Below are 17,418 nucleotides of genomic sequence, written 5' to 3'. Positions count from 1 at the left end.
GCACGCTTTCCCGGCGACCCTTCTCTCTTTCAGGCATTCGTGTATTTACGCAGATATAGTGCGAGCGGATTGTGAAGAAAGGCAAGACAATATGTATATTGTTATCTGTAAAAATTATTGAATTAACTGTAGATCATGTGAATGTCCAGTGTCTTTTATTTATATTCTCGCTTTCTCTCTGATGATCAAATACTTCAAGATTGCAAATAAATTTGTCAGCTAAACTTTAAATAGTCTTTTGCTAAATTCCCATCAAAAGCATCGATACAGGTAAATACAATACCTGAAACTAAAAGGAAAAGCCCCCAAAATTCAATGCCATGATTCAACAAAGCGTTGAAATACACTCTTCCCTTTACATACGGGAGCAACCCCACCGACGTAAAAATGCTTTGATAAGCTGAAACAAAACCCGGCCGTTTCGGAGGCTGGCAATCCTCGGGAGATGCAAGCAATATCGCTCTGTGTGTGCACAGGCTTTGAGCTCAGCCGAGCTGTTTTTGACGGGTCATGGTTATTTTTCAGCATTCATTGCAAAGGTAGAAATATGTAAAGCAAAAATCTGTGCTGATAGGGCAATAGAAAATAGCTGAGTCCGATATTGTCTGTCTGTGGACAGAAAGTTGTGCACAGGAAATACTAAAAGTCAGATATTAGAATATTTCAAAGAGAAATCAGAAAGAAAAGGAAAAAAACCTTAAGGATTTAAGCTTGGCTGAACATATGCAGCCCACAAGAGGTGCATGCACACGCATATCTTCATATACAAGTGTCTGCGGTGACGCTCCTCAAAGCGGAGTGAAGCCCTTTGCCGAAGTCTCTGATTTAAGAATCAGATGGGAAACACTACTTAAAGCACACGGGCTTGGAGCCTCTCGCTCCCCTGGGAAGTCAGGGAGTATTTGTACTGGGGTCTGCAGCGTATCAAGCATCTTTGAGAGTGTGTGAGTTGGAGACCAGCAGCACAGAGGCAGCGCCGGGGTCGGGGGTGCAGCTGCCGCTGGACCGGGCCCCGCGGGCGATGCCCCGGCACACGCCGTCCTGCGCTGTGCAGGGGACCGCGGGGAAGAGCCGTGCCGTCCCCTGCGCCAGCGCCCGGCACGGCGCGCGTCGCCCCGGGGACTCACCAGATGTCAGGCGGCGACACCTGGGAAGTCCAGGCTTTTGTTCCTTGCCTTTTCTAAAGGACACATCGCCGCTGCCGGTACGGGGTGACGTGTCGTTGTCTCCGGTCTCTTGCTATAATCGCCCGTGCTGTTTTGCAGCCGCGGGGGGACGTGTGCCGGCCATAACACACGGCCATTGCTCCCTGCTTTCTGGGCCTTCGCTTGGCGAGGATGGGACACTGAGGTCTCCAGAAGCACACAGGTACTGACAATATTTGCAGAAAGGTTGAGATCTGCAAAATACTTGTTAACCACCAGCGCTGTGTAAGCATCTTTACAGCTTTTCCCCGTCCTGTTACACAGGCATTGCACCTGAGGAGAAGAAACATGCCCAGTTTCTGCTCTCCGTGAGCTATCAGAAGCCTGCCCAAAGCAAAACAGGCACATGCCTATTGCCTTAGGGCTGCAAGATTCACTCAATGGAGAAACTAACTTTTTTTCAGGAGACCCAGCCCAAGAGCTACGGCAGGGCAGGGAGAAGCCCCACTGCGCGACACCACGGGGCTTTTGGTGTAAAAACACCACGCCAGCTTGGACCTGGGGGCGACTCGTGCAAATTTGCTCGTCTCTCTGCTCCTGGGGGATTGTTCAGGTGGGTGAAGCCGTGGCTCCTGCAGCCAAGGCAGGAATTTGCCTCATTCGGGTCTGAGCCCAGAGCTGGGCTCAGCAGCAAGAGTCTGGAGCTGCTTTTTCTTCCTTCTCCAGAACCGAGTAATAAAGAGACAACTGTTGCTGCTAGCCCGCGGGTACATTGCAAGGACATTTCTGATTGAAATTTATGGAATAATTAGAACATGGTGGGATTTCAAAAGAGCAGATTAAAGAACTTCACCCAAAGGGAAAACAAGAGTTGGTGTTTTCAAGATTTCTGTGTTTTCTGCTCTCTTGCCCTATGATCTAGAAACACTCTCACCAAGTCTGGCTAAGTGTTTTGCATGAAAACATTTTGGCAGATCAAGTATAAATAATATTTTCCTATAAAAGACTAAAAAAGACTCTAAAAGATGCTGATTTCCTAAAAAAGAAAGAAATAAGAACAGAAAGACAGAAATGTAGTTGATTTTAGGGTAATGCTGCTGTTATAAAACCACTGTCTGGAAACTGTAGTAATTGAACATGTATTTTATAGATCTTTTTTTCATCGTTTCCCTCCCAGCAAATAATGGGCGCCGTTGTTCCTCTCACTCCGGGAATTCCCAGCGGATGGCTGAATTTAAGAAAGGAAGAAATGCAAATTTGCCCCTCTGCCTTTGTGCTTTGCTCTGAAAGCAGAACGGGCTGAAAGTTGCCGGCGCTTGTGCTCGTCTGAACGCGGAGAAGAGGTCTCCGAACGTCCTGATATAAAATCCAGGGATTGCATTTCAGCCTCTCCTTTCAGGGCTGAAGCTCAGGGATTCCATTAATATAAATGCTTTCTTCCCGTTAAAAAGAAAACCAATTTGAAAGAAGCAAATAAAACTAACACTGTCCAACTGACTGACAGCTTGTAAAACCCAAACAGAATTAGGAAGAGGGTTTTGCGTTGCTCAATTTGCAGGTGAGCTTTACAGGCTCCGCTGATTTGCGTGAGTGCATGACATGGGAGGCAGGAAATTTTTTGTGCTCTCAGCGAGGAAAATCTAACGTATGAAGCTTTTTTCCTGAGCAGCATATTTATCTTTTAGAAGAAGTCATGCCTCAACTTGCATTCCCTACAGACGCAGGAAATGATTAGATTTTGTGTCAAACAGTAGAAGTAACTTATTTTTTTCTTATTGTGATTTTCTGTATGAGGCCAACGGAAGCAAACCCCTCATGCTAGGAGGGAAAAACACCACCTTACTGTTCAATATTCCCTGCAGTTTCTGCGCGGGCATTGGCTCGGCAAGGGAACCTGTTTATCGGCGCTCGCAGCGGGCGGTAACCCAACGCCTGTGAGCCGGCTGGGAGCCCGGAGGCCAGCGGGAGCCGTGTGCTGGGGGGGTGGTTAATCTGCCCGGCTCCGCTCACACAGCTTCTACAGGAGCTACAACTTGAGAAGCCGGTGTGAGCCAAGCCAACCAGGGCCAGGGCGTGCGGGTTTTGTCCAGCCTGATCCAGGGGAACGAGGTGGCGAAAGGGGAGTGTCCCCGGCTGGGGTCCCAGGGCTGGCCTGGGGACAGCCCGCTTCCCCGGGGCGCGGGGCTTGGGGACCTTAGTGCCCCTTCAGGGACATTAGTGCCCCTCTGGGGACATTAGTGCCCCTCTGGGGACGGGGGCCAGGTGTAACCCCTCGCCCACGGGGAGCAGGGAAGGTGGTTGGGGCCGGGTCATCCTCGGGGTCCTCTCCGGCGGCTTCTCCCAGAGGTGTCAGAGCATCCGAGCAAAGGTGTTCCCACCGCCCTGCGCATCCCGCCTTGCCTCTCCTGCAGGCACCCAGGGCTGCGGGAGCAAGGCAGGAAAGCAAAGACCTGCATGATTTATACACTGAAATAACATTTAAAAGCAGCAAATGACTTTGTTAAAACCTGACAAGAAAACCAAGTTAGCAAAAATATGCCGAGAAAAAACGTAAAGGTGTTTAAATTAGTTTTTTTTTCCCTTTCTGGCATCTTTATTATGTGTCTAGGTGGGAGTGCATTTTGCACTAAACCACACGTGCAGGCGTGTTTGTTGGCACACGGGTGCAGTGGATGGGGAACAGAGCCGGGGGAAAACACTGATTTAGGATGCAGAAAGCACCGCTTTTGTGCTCAGCATTTTACAATCTGGGAATAAAAAATAATTTAATAGCCAAATATGCAAGGCCTCTGGATTTAGATGAACTTTCCCATGTTAGAACACAGGCAGTTTCTGCACATGATTTCTCTTGCAGGATGCAGATATGTATCTGTGTGAGCGGAGCGTAGGAAGGTATGTGTGCTGCCTACAGAAAACACAGACCGTGACCCCCTGACAGAAGGTGCTATTTAAATGGTCTTTTCTGGTTTATAAGCAGAAACTGCATATTGGTTGTCAAGACTTTTTTCTTCTTTCCATTTTGAATGAAGGCTTGGGTAATTTCTAACAAACAAATGAAGGAGGCCTGGTGTGGCCCCGTGGGCTCTGGGCCAGGGGGCCAGCGGTGGTGCTGCCGGGACCGGCACTGGCCACCGCAGCCTGGCTGCTGTTTCAGGGCTCTGGGAACAGCGATGCTCCCGAGGAGGAGTACCCGAACGGAGGGGACCGGGGTCCCTTCCCGCACAGCTGATGACCTGACCGATTTGCTGTGTGTGAAGTGCTGAGATTCTTGCCCTGAACCCAGGGAAAACCCAGAGGAAAGCTAACAAATGGCTCAGCCCTGGCTCACCAGAGATGTTTTTTGACACTTATATATGACCCGGTCCCTCCTCCCGCAGCGGAGGCAGAGCTGCCTGCTAGGGCGAAGGAGAGATCCCAGAGATTTGGACTCAGTAAATACTCGAGCAAAGATGCTGCATTTTAACAGGCAATTTTGGTCACCAGCAGCCCCCAGTTCAGACAAAACCAAACTCCACACCTCTTTTTAGCTCCCCATTTTTTTTCCACTGTGGTTTGAGGAGCGTCTCTGTCTCCCCGGGGAGGGCAGAGTCACTTGCTGCCAGTATCTGGCTGGACACACGTCCTGCGTCCCGCTCCCACCCGCGCACTGGCCTCTTCCAGCTCCTACGCAGGAGCCTGTAAAAAGTCCCCGAGTCAGCTGGAGGCAAGTAAATCATTCCTGACAGCTACATCTCTACAGGGCAGTTAGAATTAATGTAACAATTTGGCGTTTAATGAAGCAACAACATGCTGAGCTGCAGAGAATAGCTGGGACCTGCTGCAGTCATATTATAATCCCTGAGGGACCCAAACGGCAGAGACTTCATCAGATGCTGACTTGTTAGGCTGAGCAAACGGCCATGTGGGAGGAAAGCGGAGCGGCCGGGAGCCAGCAGCCCCCTCCAGCTGGGAGAGAGCCAGCGTCGGCCAGCTGAGCACGGCTCGCAGGGACCAACCTGCGGCTCTGAGCCCAAACCCATGTGCGGCCCTCGTGCTGCGGGGATGGGCATCGGTCCGAACGGACGGAGCAGCCCAGGGGACACGAGGGCACGTCGGTCGCCATTGCCTGTGCCGCGCTGCCGGGAGCTGCGTGCCGAGGGTCGCAGGGAGCCCTCGTCCTGAGGCAGGTCACAGAGATGCTGAATCAATGTTTTTTGTGTAAAAAAAAAATCTTCTGAAGCTTGTCGGAAGAGTAGAGAAAATAAATCAGCGCTGGAGGTGCTGGGCGGGGGCGAAATGGCAGAACGTGTTTTGTAAATAAAGCCCAGCTTGATCAGGTGCTCTGCACCCAAAAGTCTCCGCTTTCCACAGAAGTTGCAGGTATTCCAGCTCTCTCCAGGATAAGTCCTTCCAAAAACACTCACTGCATGAGGGAGGGAGGGAAGGGACAAATGCAAATGACGTTGGAAACAATCTCCTGTTTCCCATGTATATACATATGCTCTCAAAGCATTACAGTTTGCAGCAGCTTGGATGCTTTAAAATAAATCACGCAGTGCATTTTTTTTTTCCCTTGCTTTTAAATGAAACCGTAGCACAAAACAACATCCCCTCACTTCCAAACCCATCCGTGCTGGTTCTCCTCTCCAGGGCTGGCTGGTGTGTGTGTGTGGCCATAAACCTCAACGCGTTTTGTTGTGAAGCCTCATGGTCACCGGCTTTAAGGGCTTGACAGGTTTATAAAGTGCTGAGTGTCCCAGAGGGACCGCGGCACTGTTTGCAGAGAAGATGAAGCGTGCCATATCCAGCTGGTCTAACAAGGCAGCGGGAAATCTAAATTAATTCAGGAATCACTTCTGTTTTTCTGAGGGAGGATGTTGTTCTCAATCTATGGAAATAGCACATCGGGAGAATACTTATTAAGGGAGCATGGGGGGTGCGACGCCAGGCTCCCCTCTCTTACAGTGGTGTAAATCAGGGGGCCTTTAAAGACGTGTAAGCAGCAGAGCGAAACGGGGGCCCCAGGGCTGTGCCCCCGCACAGGGCTGGGCAGGATTTGGGGTGGAAAGTTTATTTCCACTTGAAACAGCTGATTTACTCATCCCTGCCTGTAAAGAGGGATCAGCCTCAACAAGTCCCACCTGGGCTCTGCAGGTCAGGGCAGAGGGGAGTTATTTAATGGCTCCTGGCTGCTGGTTGCCCCTTCCCAGGGCTGTGTCCTTGCTGATTCCTGGCCTCCCTCAAGCACCATGGGGTCACTCTGTATTTACTGTTTGGGACCTGGGACTGAGCTTCCCCTCTGTGCTGAAGGTCAGTTGCATGGGCTGGTTTTGGGGGAGGTTGTTGCAAATTCATGGGCTGTGGGGCTGGTCTCATCTCCAGAACATGGTGCTTGGTGTTTCCCCAGGATCTGTCCTGGCATTTGTGTGGGCCATAGACTGAGTAGTGTGTGTTTCTTTATATCCCTAGGGAGGTTGGTTCCCAATGTGTGATTCTTTTCTAAACTAAAAAAAACCCAAAACAAACCTCAGATGGTCTCAGCTTGGTGTACAACAGGCCTGTACTTTAACACAGCCTGGGTTTGAGGGGTTGGAGTTGTTTGCTGGTTCCTTTTGGTGAGGCCACACAATGCTGAGCTGTGGCTGCTTTTCCTTCTGTGTGCTGCAAGTTGGACTAGGATTTGTTGGGATTTGTTTTGTTTTCTCAAATATGAATTATAATTTGAAAAGTAGAAATATTTCTGGAGACTGGATGCTGAAATTCCTGCTTGTCTGCTCCTGGAGGCAGCCCTGCCCTGGGTCTGCTGCTGCCTCGTCTCTGGGGGGTCTCTGTGTGCTGGGGACGGGAGGGTCCTGGCAAATGAGAGGGACAAACCAAGCCGTGTCTGCGTGTGCAGAAGAGGGGGGATGGTGATCACTTTCTGGCTAAGGAAGGGCTAAACACTGTGTATCAGTGCAGCAGAGCCATTGCTTCCTCGGGTGCGGTGGGACGGAGGTCCCGCAGCCCCGGCGGCACCCGAAGGGCTCGTCTGAGGGTGACGGAGCAAAGCAAGGCTGAGTGCGCTGAGCAGACCCGGGCTGGCAGGGAGCGTGTGAGGGTGTGGTGGTAGTGGTGTTAAAAAGATATTTGTTGTAACTATGCTCTTTGGAAAGTTAAGTTAAATATCCAGCATGGTCCTCAGTACCCTGCTCACGTTGGTCAGCGCACAGCCCCTCGGCCCACCTCTAGCAGCAATGGCTCTGATGGCTCCGACCAGCCCTCATCGAGAGCCGGGGGAGCCTTTAGCTAAATGAGGGAGGATTTGGACAGTAGACCTCCCTGTTTGGGAACTGGGCTCCAGTTGTTGAGTTTATCATGTTGAATTGGCTTCATATTAAATGGGGCTTTTATGAGAGCAATTGAGAAGGAACAGAGCCAGATCCTGCTTCTGTTCCTTGCCACCAGCAGTACTTAGCACAGCCTTTTCATTTTCATTTTCTGAACATACCCTCCTCGCTGCGGCCTGTTTCTGACAGGAGGCTGCCATGAACTTCAAAATTAATTTTCCTGGACTATCCTAATCATTCTAGTTGAAACATCCCCTTGTTATGCTCTTATTGGGACTTGGCTCTGGGGGATAAGGGTGTTTTGATGAACCTGCCTGATGTGGCAAAATTAAAACTTATTCTGGTTTTAATTTGTACTAATCATACACTCAGAAATAAAGAATTGGTCCCCCAAGTGGTTTTCTGGACTAGAGGACCAGGCTCATTTATGCACATGGATTAATATGGTGCATGCTAATCGTGGGATGCCGATATTAGCCACGTCGGAGCAACAGGGGCAGCAGAACCACACCAAGTCAGTCTGGAGACATAGCTCTATCCCAGATCCATTGCAATACAAATTTGTGCAGTTCGTTATCACTAGATTTGCCAGCAGGAAAATCATCATTTTCAGAAATAAATTCCCTCGTGTTAGTTGAAGCATCTCATTAACTTAGAAGAACACTAATTGAACATGCTTTGATCAGATGGGATATTTCTTTCCCTCTTCAACATAAAAGGGCAGTCGGTTATGTTGTATGTGGAAGTTTATCTGTTCAGACCAAACGCAGGATGATGCAGTGGGCTCCTGAGCAACCCCACAATGCGCAGTGTTCACAGAAGCTGCCACTGAAATAACTGAGCACTCAGCTCAGATTTTTGCAGGCTGGTGCCCGGTATCAGGCCTGGCTGTGGTGTGCAGCCGTAAGATGTGTCCTTGTGCCCCAAAGCCTGCCCTGGGGGTGGGAAGCCCCTCCGTGCTTGGGGGTGGCTGGGTGAGGTCCCCCTGCACTGCTCGAGCTCTCTGTGCCTCTCCTTACAGCACCGGCGTGCTTGGTGCCGCGGGGGCGGGAGAGCCGGGGCTGCGGGTGCAAGGCGTCTCGGCACACTCGCACGTTCGCAGGGTTTTTGGGCCCTGGTGTGGCCCTGGTGTGGCCCTGGAGTCAAGGTGAGCCTGTGTTTCTCCTTCAGGCATCGCACAGCTGGAATACGATCGCTTTTGTGGCTCTGGGTTGACACATTACTTGTCATTAATATTATATCAAGCCAAGCAGAGATCAAGTTGCGGTGCACGGAGCCTTGATGCGGTTGTGCTTTCCCTGCTGTGCCTGACAGGCCAGGGGGAGAGGGCTGGGATGCCTGGGTGGAACTGGTAGGAACATAATGGAAGTCTGTTGAAGGGTGGTGAGCCAGGACTGAGTCTGGCCCCATCACCCCTGGCTTGCTGTGTCTGTGGGGACAGGAGTCACTCAGAAGTCACCTCCTGCTTCCAGCATGGCAGATGTTTTACTTTCTGCATTTGGGAAAGACCCAAATGCTCAGCAGAGGATGGAGGAAGGGAAAACCGGAGTCCTCTTTATTTTATAAGGCCATCCCTGCTCCTGCTGTGAGTTAGGGCAGGGAAGGTGTCAAACTTTAACCTACCCCAGGGAACAGCTTTGTAAAGTGACAGGTCTCTGCACCGGCACTCCTTAGGGCAGAGCCACCGTTATCACGTACCTCCGTGCGTGTTGGGTGTTAGGTGTGTCCCATCGCACTGCTGTGCAAGCGTCTTTGAAAGGTCGCCCTACTGACGGCTCTACCAGCTACATAGCTATAGCTCAGCATGTGCCTACAAGTGCATTATATATAATGTGCATTATATATAACGTGTCCGCTATGTGCATCGGGCACCACGTGTTGTGTGTACGCTATGACACCCTCTCACCAGTGAGCTGGCAGCAGGCGGATTCTCCAGTTACAGATGGGAAAGTAAAGCCAAGACTTATCTCGGGTATTTTTCAGCTGTCACAGACTAACCTGCAGCCTGATGGCAATTACCAGCCTGGAGGTCAAATTCATCTTTGAAAAGTGGAGCTGAAGGCACATATGCTCGAGGCAGAAAGACACTGGTGGTCAAAAAAACCCCCAACCGCGCAGGTTGCATTAGCTGTGTTTTGGGGAGCTGTGTCACTTCCCACCGATCAGCCAGTCGTGCTAATGAGCAGGCTTGCTCTGAAGTCACCTCTCCTCCATTAATTAAAGCTGTTTGGTGTGAAGCAGTGAAGAGGAATTGCGGAAGGGCTCTTGATGCCGTTACACTTTCCATAGATGTTGCTGAGTATCCATTATGGCCCATGAAAGCCTTGTCAACATTTTTCCAAGGAAGAATGAAAATGTAAATAACTTTAAAATGATTCAATGTCACTGTGGTATGGAAAAAGGTCATGCTGCTGGAGACCATTTATCTTTTTGCCCATTTAAAGAGCTTTTTTCCTATTACATTTTTTGAAATTAATGTTTTTAAACATTACCCAAAGTAATGTTAACAATCATGGGGTTTATGGGATTGATCGTTATGCAGGCTGGGATTTAAATTGAAAAAGATTTGTTTTAGGTAGTTGCTGCTGGGGGTTTTAACAGACTTTTTGATTTATTGCTTATAAAAATGTTTGCATGATTTAATGAAAAGACAAAACCAGATCCTGAGTTCCCACGCAAATATGAGGGTAGAATATTCTTTGGGAGTGAGTTTGGGATGATGGAGGCAGAGCTCGTATGTGCATGTAAGTGTTAAAGTGTATAAATCTGAGGTGAGCCTGAAGGGCCAGAGTCCCTATTTGCAGATTAAGGGTTGGAGGGAAGATAGGTCAGAGACTTAATTTCCCCGTAGCCCCGTACAGTGCTGCTCCTCGCTGCTGTGAGGGCGTTTGGACCTCTGTGCTCTGCGCACCTGGCAGCGTAGCAGAAAGTCTGTACCTGCTAATGCACTCAGCAAAGACCCAGCGCAAAGCTGGCGTTCAGGTGTCTGGCGTCCCAGTCGGCTAGGACACAAATGGTCTGTTGTGGGGTTTTCATACTGGTTACCTGCCAAGCGTCAATCAATACCAGTGCAAAACACCGCATGGAGACAGAAGATGGGGTTGCTGAGCCGAGGAGGGTGGGCCAGCAGGGACCTGGGAAATAAGGGTTGGGTGTTAAAAAATAAGGTTCAGGCTTGTCAGTGTTTAAAGAAAAAAGCTTGGGAAAAAGGGTGTAAAGATGCTCTTTGCATCTGATGAGGGAAAGCCCCACATCTGTTCCAGAAAGGGCGACAATGCCAGCGATGACAGGCTGTCAGGGAAGATGGGACGTGGCTACCTGCCTCCTGCGGTGGCAGAGCGCAGCCCACATAACAAGGTGGGCCAAGACCTTGTTAGCTTGTCTGCTCCAGCTGTCCTGCAGCAATGCTGACTTGAATCTAAACTCCCCTCAAGTAATTTCTGACTGTAAAGACAGGTGACACTTGTAAAGGCTTTCTGCTCTTCTGCACAGGAAGAATTTCAACAGTACTGAACCTTGGTTTGGGGAAGGGGGAAAAAATAGCTGTGCTCTTAATAGAAACGCTTGGCCTGCTGAGATGTACTTGCATTTTTCACCTCTGTTGCCCCTGCTACATCAAGTGTGAGGGAGCAGGGGATGCCACAGCTGGTGCTTTGCATGTAATTTTCACCCTCTTGTTAATGACCTTGCAGGGATTAGCATGGCCTTCTCCATATGCCAGTAGATTATGTCTGTTGGCAGCTGCTACTGCTGGAGCAAAATGGGATAGTTTTCATTAGGAGTGCTTGACACTAGGTTGCCCTGGGTGTCGTCAATCCTAAACTGTCAGTGCCTTTGAATAAAGCAGTGTACAGATGTGATTTATTAGATGTGTTGCTGCTTTGCTGAAAATGTGGCATTTTCAAGTCAGCAAGGTCTTGCAGAAGTGTGAAAGGGACCCTCTTGCTCTCCCCTACTCACTCGCCCTTCCACCCCGCGGGCTCTGGGGCTGTGCAGCAGTGCTGGGTGGAAAACCTGCCCTGAAATGACCGAGTGACATGGGCACTTGGATGAAATACCCCTCCATGCTGTTCGGTGTAGCTACTCACTAGTAAATACATGTGTGTGTGTGTTTAGCAGGGGAAACTGTCTATTTTTCACCAGCTTTAACTTGCAAGTATGTTCTGAATGAGCATTTCTATCCATATTTATATTCACCCATTTGAATGGGGGGTGGGAGGAGTAAAGACTCTATTCCTCAGTGTTGAAACATGACTTGACCTTGAAATTATTTTGACTAAGAAAATATTCAGATTTACCACACAAACTTCTCCCCCTTAATTCAAGCAGCGCAGAGGGAAGTCAGGTTTCGCTATACCTTATTCCTATAACTGAATCAGTGGTATATCTGGAGACTGCAGAATATTTTTGCAGACCGAGGTGGACACAGCTCACTTTGGGGACACAGTTTTGAGGGTGCAGGGCAGGGGGTGGGTGAGATCCTCACCCAGCTGCCGGGGAGAGATGCTGCAGAGGCTTCCCTGTTCCCTTTGCCCCGGGAGGAACCAGACTCTGTGTTCTGCAAGGTTATTAATCCTCTGATTATCCTGTTTTAAAATAAGCAGTTTAAAGGAGGCTGTCAAAGATGATAGGCTACAAATCCATGTCATTCTTTTGATTTGCAACAGCAAAGCTAAACCCTCCCGTGTTCCTCCCTCCTTAACAGAATGAGGGCTTGTGCTCCCCAGCCCGCTGCAGCAATAACCCGGCCCACCCCGGCCGGAGGAGACCCATTTCTTGGGCAGGACTGCTCGTTTATAAGGGTGCAAGACTATCCTGATGACATGGGGAGTGTCCAGACAGCTAGTCCCCAGAATTCAGTGGTGTTATTTAGGGCTTGTGTCCACCTGACAGACCCATCCATCACCAGTGTGAGGTGGCGTTATCGAACAGCAGACTTGGGTAAGGGAGCAGCTGCTGCGGGAGAGTCCTGAAGCTCTTTGCTCTGCTCGACTTTGTGTCCACTTTCAAGAATGGGCCCACCAGCCCTTCCGAGCGACACTGGGCAGAACAGCTTCACTGCAGTCCCACTACTTAACAACTCCCTTTGCGAGTTCAGTAATCACCAATTAACTATTTAAGGCATGCCAGAGGAGAATTAGCAGCTGTGTAATGCACCAGGTATGATTCATCTTCAATAAATAAATCCCTTATAATAAGTGGATAATTATTTCATCAGCAATAGTTCTGATTAAATCTAAATTAATAGTGTGTGTGGGCCATTTGATTTAAAAGTGGTAATGTTAAGTGAATTTTGCTTGTTGTTTATTGCAATACAAATGCTAGTGTTTGTAGCAGAGCAGTGGAGCTGGGCCAGCCCAAGTGCCCTGGGCCAGCCCAAGTGCCCTGGACCCAGCCCAACAGGCGCTGCCAAAAAAGAAAACTGAGAAAAACCTCAAATTTGAATCAAGCTAACTTATTGGCCTATAGCAGTCTAAAAACCTCCACAAACATTGTCTATGGGCAAAGCTCCCACCTCCCTGGGGCTGAGGGAGGCCTTTGGGCAAGTCGGTCTGAGCTGGGCACTGGGGGGCTGTTTCGTGCCCGGGTTCCCCAGGGACAGCCGGGGCGGGGGGCCGCAGGCGCCTGCGGAGCAACTTGCTCTGAGCCCCTGAGCAATTCCCTAGTCAGAAGAAGACACTGAGGAGTGGTGAAAGGGTGTGGGCAGGGGATGATAAATGAGGGAGGAGTGAAAAAAAAAAAGCAAGAATGGAGAATGTGAAAAGAAGTGCTTGAACTCTGACTGCAGTAGCATTACACCACAGATGGGTTTGACTTCTGTAGTCAGCAGAAGGAACAAAACATCACCCTTGACAATTAGAGGCAGGATCAGCACAGCTAGTTTTGGGGAGAGAAAAATAAAACAGGTTAGTTAACAATGATAGTTCTAAAAAGCCCAGGAGGTATTAGAACAGTCTCTTTCTCATAGCTAAAAACTAAACTCCAATACCAAAGCACAGAATAAAAAGTAATAATCGTAGCTATTTTCTTGTCACATATTACAGCCCCAAGTACATGAATCCTATCAGCATGCAACTATCTAGCAATGATGCTAAGGATTACGTGAATGAGACTGCAGCGGGGATCCTCGCCGGCTCTGGAGTTTCTCAGATTTGTGGCTTTTGCTGTTCTGTGCCTCGTGCCCAGGACGGGGAAGGCTCTGACCCCGTGTGGGGTGACAGACCCAGCCCCGGTCACCACCATCTGGTGTCTGCCAGCTGGGCCATGCCCAGGGTGTGATCCCCACATTAAAAAAAAAAAGAAACTGCTCCTTTTCCCTGGCTTTCCCCTTGTTGGAAGTCCCACAGAGGTGTTTGGCTCCAGGTAAAACCACCTGCTGTTCTCATGTCTGGAAATCTCCTTTTGCAGCCATGTTGAAGTGCTGTGAAAATATCCTGAAAGAGAAGTGGTTTACTGCCCATGCTCACGGTTGGAAGGGCTTCTTCCTCACCAGTGGCCTGCCTGACCTCTCAGCTGCACCCAGAGCTCTCTGAACAGCGCTGAAGATGCTTTACCCCATTCCCAAATTCCCTGGTAGAGGAGGGCATTTCAGAAGGTGGAAAACTGACGGGCCTGATTGCTGTGCTGGCCCATGTTCCCGCGAGCATCTTGGGGACATGAAGGAGAGAACGTAGAATTTTTACCTGCCTCATGGTCCTGCAGGCTGTGGCTCAGATACACGCGTGCTTTTGCCCCAAGTAGATTGGGGCCTGAAGAAAATCTGGGGATAAAATTGTAATGCTGCTGTTTGCCAAGTGGGTTGCTCTGCACCTTTCAGGCAGGTGAAGGTTTCAGCTTTCTCCTCCAAAAAGTGAGGCAGATGGAAACTGCTGTAGGAATGTAAGGAGCGGCAAGCTTGCTCTCTTAGAAACATGGATGTAAAATTTTTGATTAATCATTTTTGCAATAGGATTTTAGGGATTTCCAGCAAAAGGTGACAGTTTCTGATGGCAGCTGGCGGTGTAGAATTTAATGAGGTAACTTTTGTTATTCAAATTTCTTTTTTTATTAAACTAAGTATTCTATTAGTTAAAATGAGATATTTGAATATAGTGATATTTGCAATAGGAAAATTAATAGTTGCAATAGGAAAGTCTTATTGCTTTTTTCCCCACTTTCATTCTGTTCTCATTACAGAAAAGCTCGTTCCAAAGTTTAGTTAATTATTTAGACTACCGATGTAAACCTTGCTGAAAACATTCTCCTGACATCGTAAGTCTAAATTAGACAGAGAATTGACATGAAAACAGCTTTCACACATTGGTTGTCAGCACCTATTAAATATATGATGTGATTTTGGCATAGTTAACATTCTTGATACCAGGATGGCAATCTCATGCAATGTGACATCAGCCCAGAGAAAGACATCAGAGTGATGAGAGTGCTGGTACCCCACAGCTACTGAAATCCCAGTTGGTAACTGTAGAGTGCAGCTGGTATCCACAGCCTGGCCCAGAAGCCGGCAGGGCCCCTGTGCCAGACCAAGGCGGGAGAGCATCAGGGACCGAGCCAGGGCAGGACGCCTCCTCCTGCCGCCGCCGCGTGCCCCTCGGCTCCCCCGGCACTGCCTCCCTGCCCTCGCCAGCCCCATCCCTGTGGCTCGGCACCACGGTGGGCTCAGCCTGGCATGGGCTTACTTTGTGGTGCCAATTTTGGCTGTGTGTTTTTTCTAGGTGAGGGCATCTGGCACTCTCTATTCTCACCTGGCCTTTGCAGTACCCACGGCTGAGTTGGGGTGCACTGGGAGGGTGACTGGCTTCTCCCCCCGCATCCCGGAGAGTGGCTTTTGTGTTGATGTGGAAGCAGCCTCTTTGCTACAGCGTTCAGGGGTGATGCTCCAAACCCTTCCTTTCCCAGAATTCAGCACAGGACGTGCACATATTACAATTTCAAAGGCACACAGTTTCTGCAGCTATGTTTATCAGGAATGAAAACTATTAAGTAGAACTTTAGGGTGGGGAGAAACCACAGCTCCCAAATACTAGAGATCCTCCCTGGGGCACTGCCAGGTTAAAGGCTATCCTGAGGTCTCCTGGCTCGCGTGGGCCGGCAGAGAGCGATACCTCGCTTCGCAGGTGCAGAGGTCCCGGTTTCAGGGAATAATTAACTGTAATAACCTTGGGATTAAGATTAGTCACCAACACGCGGAGGAGTGGATATCTCTGGGTAGGAGCAGAACCAGAGGGCTGACCACTGCTTTCAGAAACACCCAGGGACCATGAAGTTAGTCAGGATGCTCTTGATTCTTGACTAGATTTTTTTTAATGAGGTGCAAGTCTGTAACCAGAAGACACTAAAAAGCAATTGCATTAAATCAAGAACTACATTTGACTTTATGGATTGTTTATGGGATCTTTCTTTTATTAATTCTTTATCCTTTAATATTATAAAAGATTTGTGTCTACAATAAATAATGTAAAGTTACATTACATCCTCTTTGGCTTAAAATTTTAATATTCCTATTGCCCATCTCCATAAAGAAATTGTATTTGAGGTCATTGCATATGTACAGCTGCAGTCATAACCCTAATGGAATTACTATTCAAGCACAGGCGAGATTAGTATGAACGCCAAGAAACTACCCGTCTGTCAGGGGAAAAGGTAAAAGTTCAGAGTTCAGCTTGCATCCAAATTATTTATCTCCCTAATAACTTAATAGATTGAATATATTACTTGTCAGTGACCTTGATGTACAACAGTAAAGACCCCTTGGTTGTGTCAGAAAATATATGAGACTATAATAAGTAGTACTTATGTAGTGGAATAAAAACATATTCTTTATGATAATGAAGTCTCTTCCCACAAGGACACCGCAAGGACGTGAAGCCATGTCAATACAAACACCAGCTTGCTTTGGCTGTAGCTAGGCAGTGGCTTCTCTCCTCGGGTCACTGAAGAGATGCTGGCGTAGGAGGCTGCGCCCTGCAGACGCCCCGGCGTGAGCCTGCCTGCCCGCGCGACGGGTCCCTCCCCGCGCACGCCGAGGGACGGCTTCTGCCCTTTGCTGCTTGTCCAGGCACGCGCTACAGCCTACGTCCCTTCTTACGACCGCTTTATGCAGAGCTCATCCCTTGCTTTTTCAGAGTCCCGTTGACCTCATGCCATTTCTAATTATTTCCATTCTGGATCTCCCAAGTATTTAAAAGAATCGTTTAAATTGGAGTTTAGGATCAAAGGTAATACTGCAAATAGGCATGTTGTAAACATGCCTAAAAATAGGAAGGTAATTTCCCTGAGTGCCGTGGTCTCTGTAGCAGTGCAACGCAATGTCTCTATTTCTTTCTGTTTCTATGTCTATTTTTCAAGGCTTTACATTATCTAAAGGGGAAAACAAAAAGCCCTCGAAGGATATTGTTCTTTAATAAGGCTTATGATTATGGATTTTTTTCTTCTTCAGCCAGCACAGAATCACTATTAATATACTCAAATGGAATGAGTCTCTCCCTCTTTAATAGGTCATTTTAATCATATATTTAAAGTTTTACTTGGAGATGGAGGAGGAGGGTGAGAGGGACGACAGGAAAAAAAAGAAGAACTTATTTTATCTGTTTGTCTTCCAATTAATCCTCACGGCATACCCACTCGTGGTGCCGAAGCCAAGCCGAGCGCAGCGGCGGTTGTGCACTGGCTCTGACGCGTGCCAGCAGCAGTCCTCCTCTCCTCCTGGGACACCTTGGGTGCGGACTGCGTGGGAACTCGAAGGGGTCCCATGTCCAAGCTGGAAAACCAAGCTTGGAAAACAATGTGGCATCCTGTCTCTGAGGTCCCTGAAGTTACAAATCCTCCTGTCTTCCTCCATCAGCAGTGCTGCATGCTGGGCTGAGCCCCCAGCCCCCTCCCCAAAAGTGCAGGACCCAGCCCCGGGCTGAGGAAGCACCTGCAGGCTCCCCCTGCTCCCAGAAAGCCCGCTGGAGCTGGCACGTGTGCGG

Source organism: Platalea leucorodia (genome assembly GCF_965183815.1).
Source record: "Platalea leucorodia genome assembly, chromosome: 15".
In the NCBI taxonomy this organism is placed as follows: Eukaryota; Metazoa; Chordata; class Aves; order Pelecaniformes; family Threskiornithidae; genus Platalea; species Platalea leucorodia.
Note: the sequence above shows the minus strand (reverse complement) of the source record.